Source organism: Capsicum annuum, unplaced genomic scaffold (assembly GCF_002878395.1).
Source record: "Capsicum annuum cultivar UCD-10X-F1 unplaced genomic scaffold, UCD10Xv1.1 ctg32671, whole genome shotgun sequence".
NCBI lineage: Eukaryota > Viridiplantae > Streptophyta > Magnoliopsida > Solanales > Solanaceae > Capsicum > Capsicum annuum.
Genome location: NW_025839393.1, coordinates 1 through 4,608, shown reverse-complemented (window position 1 = coordinate 4,608; position 4,608 = coordinate 1). Strand labels below are relative to the sequence as shown.

The following is a 4,608-nucleotide window of genomic DNA, read 5'->3' as shown; positions in this document are numbered from 1 at the left end:
CCAGTGAGCTACCTTGCCCTGACGCAGAGATCATCAGTAAAGGTCCATGCCTGGCCTACTCCCAGAAATGTTCCCTGATTAGAGCTGTAACTATGGAAGAAATTCGGGCTGCTCTAAAGGTGATGCCAGCTGAGAAGTCCCCTGGAGTTGATGGTTACCCAGTAGAGTTCTTCACTCAACAGTGGGACGTGATAAAAGTCGATGTGAGGAATGCAGTGGCTGAATTCTTCTCATCTGGTAAACTACTTAAAACCTTCAGTTGCACATCCCTTACCTTGGCTCCAAAGGTTAAAGTCCCAACCTATGTGAAAGATTATAGACCCATCGCTTGTTGTACCACATTCGATAAACTAATCACAAAGATCCTTACCAACCGTATTAAAAGTGTGATTAATACAATTATTAGTCCCTCATAAACTGCTTTTATAGAGGGAAGGAGCTTAATCGACAATATATTGTTTAGTCATGAACTTTTAAAATGGTACTGTAGGAAAGGACTCTCGCCAAAATGTGTGATGAAAGTGGATTTACGCAAATCCTATGACTCAAGTGGGAATTCCTAAAGAATATGCTTGCAAATCTTGGTTTCCCATTCAAATTCATTCAATGGATTATGGAGTGTGTCACTTCAGTGTCGTATTCTCTAGTCATTAATGGAAGTCTTACCAAACCATTTCAAGGGAAAAGAGGCATACGACCGGGTGACCCAAGGTCACCATATCTTTTTGTGATCGCAATGGAGTACCTTCAAAGAGAACTTAATGTGGTAGCTGCTCATCCTATGTTTAAGTGCCACCCTTGATGCAGGTAGTTGGGGATTATGCATATATGTTTTGGCGATGATCTACTGATGTTCTGTAAGGCAGATGTTCTCTCGGTAAAGTTGATGTTTGATGCCTTCTCTAAGTTCTCCAAAGTGACAGGTCTACAGGCAAATACAGAGAAAAGCTCCATATACATGAGTGGAGTTGAAGATCAGGAGAAGCAAGCAATTTTGAGAGAGCTGGGTTTTGTTGAGGCTCCTTACCATTCCGATATCTAGGTGTGCCCATATCCTCAAAAAAACTAACAGTGGAGCAATGCATGCCTCTTGTTGACAGGATTGTCGAAAGGATTACTTGTTAGACAACAAAGCTACTCACTTATGCAGGGAGGCTGCAACTTATAAAAGCAGTGATCTTTGGTATACTAACATATTGGGCACAAATCTTTGTGCTCCCCAAGAGAATCCTAAAACTTGTTGAAAATTCCTGTAGAACCTTTCTATGGACAGGTTCAGTTGCGATCTCCAAAAGGGCTCTCGTGTCTTGGGAAAATGTGTGTCAATCCAGAGCAGCAGGGGGACTAAATGTACTGAATATGTTCAGGTGGAATAAGGCTGCAGTAATGAAACAACTTTGGGCTCTGGCTAACAAAAAGGACTGCTTGTGGGTGAAATGGGTTCGCATATTCTATATGAAGCAGGAATCGTTGGACAACTTTGAGATACCAAAGAATGCAACGTGGGTTGTCAGAAAGATTATCGAGTCCAGAAAGATGTTCCTCAATATCAATTCTTTACATGGTGAAGTTGTAGGACGACTACGCACAGCGGTAAGTGGGAACAAGTTCTTAATCAAGAAAATGTACACCTCCCTAACTCCAACACTCCCAAAAATGCACTGGACGAGTCACAACAGCTGGCTATCCACCCCAACACATTCTTTTTATGGTTGGCTTTGCACAAGAGACTGCCTACAATAGAAAGACTGATGAAATTTGGTATAGTGGTACCCCCTACCTGCGTATTTTGTCAGGCTGCAGACGAGACAAGAGAGCACTTATTCTTTGAATGTAGTATCACGCAACAGCTTTGACAACGACTTCTACAGTGGATTGGGGTGCACAAACCCATTGGTCCCTGGCAAACGGAGGTAAACTGGGTAGTTAACCTAGCAAAGAGGAGGACGGGCATGGGTAGTCTCACCAGTTGTATTTTTGCAGTGGTGATACATGTGATTTGGAGAGAACGGAATATGCAAAGATTCCAGCAAGGGCGCTATGAGCATAACAGGGTGTGTAGAGAAGTAGCTCTTTTTCTGCATACCGGAGGCAGTTAACTACAGCAATGGAAGGCCATTCTACAGCAGCTGAACACGTATCCATGACTTGAAGCTAGAGCTAAACGGCGACAGGCGTGATAGTTTTTTTTCATAGTGTTTTGCTAAGCCTTATGTATTCTTTAGTATCTAGCAAAGTTTAGTTTTATCTACTAGTTGAGAGACAGGAGGTCTGCTCCTGATCAGGAGGTCTGCTCTTGACTAAGGATTGTATGCACATTTTGGTATTAAATAAAATTTGTTTATTTACCAAAGAAAAAGTGAAAGCTCTTCCAGGGAAGATTAGTGGCCCTTGGGGGAAGATTTGGAAGAACAAGGTACCAGTCAAGGTTAGATGTTTTTCATGGCTAGTCGCTAGAAGGGCCTGTCTTACCCATGAAAAGCTCCAAAGAAGAGGTTTCCATATAGCATCTTGGTGCTCCCTTTGTAATGAAACAAATGAGACAAATAATCCTTTGTTTCTACATTGCAAAATAACTTCCCAGTTGTGGGCATTATTCTTGGACTTGACGCAAACTAGATGGACCATGCCAGAACATACTGTTGACCTTCTAAGCTGCTGGACTAGGAGAAGAGTGAGTAAAAGTCAGAAGAAGTGGTGGAGTATGATCCCCCCAGCATATGATGGACAATTTGGAAAGAAAGAAACAAGAGATGCTTTGAGAATACTGCTGAATCAGTTCAGAAAATTAAATGGAACTGCATGAGGACTTTCTTTTTTTGGTGTAATGTAAAGAGGAGGGCATAGAGGATGCTTGATAAAATCTTTCTAGGTTTTTTGGTGCAACAAGTTTTTGCTCTGGCTTTGAGCAAGCTGTAAATCTGTTTTGATGGTAGCCTGCATCTCCTTAATGCTGAAGAATACAACACTACCTTTATCCAAAAAAGAAAAAAATTCATCATGATGTACTTCCATGGACCCTCTCATTTGCCGCCAATAGATAGGATTGACTGCTTGTCAGCACCTGCTTGTCAGCACCTGTTTTTTTAAGAGTTATATTAGTTTGTTTTCTTATTCTCTGTTTTATTGATCCAGATAAATTAATCAGGAATTTTTTAGTTCAACAGTCTGCTGTTTGTGACTATAACTACTAGAATATAGAGCTTTTGCTTAGAAGTCTGCTTCAGAAGTCACTTCCATTTAGAGCCTTAGTTGTGAGATCCTGACTTAGGTCCTGCTGATGCAATTTTGTCTTATACTGCCATCTAAGTGCAGCGGCTTCCTTATAATTTTTTTGTATGTAGCTATTATGTAGGTACGAGCGTAAGTCAGTCCTCAGATTCTTGGAGACTTCCGAAAGCTATAGGGTGGAACACTGCTTGCATATATGCCAAGAGTATGGAGTTATCGATGCAGCTGCTTTCTTGTTAGAAAGGGTTGGTGACATCGGAAGTGCCCTTCTGCTTCTTATATCTTCACTCAATGAAAAATTCATCCTGCTTGATACTGCTGTTGAAAGTGAACGTTGTGATACGGCTCTGGAACATTTCAAAGCTATTTTAAGCAATAAAGAGGTATTTTCCCTTTAATATCCTCTTTCATGATATGATTTGTCTTGTTAGGTCTAGTGCTTCAACATTGGATCTTGTTGCAGGTCATTGACATACTAGAGATTTTGCGCACTTGTATTGGACTGTGCCAGAGGAATAGCCCCCGCTTGGATCTGGATGAAGCAGAGAGTCTGTGGTTTCAATTGCTTGATTCGTAAGCCAATTGCCTTTATTTGTTTACCTTAACTATCCATGTTCGCCCAGTTTCACAATAGCAACACTTCAAATTCTAGTGTCAATAAATTTACCATTGTCAAAAAAATTCTAGTGGCAACTGCTTCCCTTTAGGTCACTTGAAATATTTAGTGCCATATTTCACTGACTTCCATAGGTTTGTATTCCTGTTGGTATTGGGCTATACACCTCCTGAACAATGATCTCCAACTTAATGTGAAATTATCGACATGTTAGTAGATTGGGGTACGTATTCACTGAGAAACTGCAATGAACTCCAGTCTAGAAATAAACGTCTACTGGAGATTGCAGCCGGCATGACTACTTGAGATAACAGCCCACAGATTTTTGCTGAATACAGAAAATAGTAATTTATTATATCATGAATACTAATAATTATAGGTGTCAATAATGATTCTGGTCTTAGTTTCCCTAATCAATTGTTGCATCTCAGTAGGTTTATGAGTTCATAAGATCCTTAATTAGGAATCTCCCTGTTTAGCTATTTCACTGAAATTGAAAATAGAACAAGCTCTTTAACTTTTCTAAATACTTAATGTTCTGCATATACTAGAAATTCAATACAATAAAACAACTTGTAGAATTGGAAAAGCTTATATTTTTCAAAGTTCCACATGTTCCCAAATTTAAAAACTTTCCATCTACAAGTATTATTCTCACCAAAATAAGTATGCTCTGTATATGTTTGTTTGATCTGAGATCTTCTAAAAATACATTTTGTTTGATCTGAGATCTTCTAAAAGTACATTTACTTTATTTTAAA

General features: G+C 39.6%; 1 long non-coding RNA gene across 1 annotated transcript; it reads left to right on the top strand.

Moving 5' to 3' along the window:
• The first annotated feature begins 6 nt into the window (after positions 1-6).
• Positions 7-3,749, top strand: LOC124891244. Its single transcript, XR_007049596.1, has 2 exons — positions 7-3,614; positions 3,695-3,749. It is a non-coding gene; the product is annotated as an uncharacterized LOC124891244 (long non-coding RNA).
• Positions 3,750-4,608: the final 859 nt, after the last annotated feature.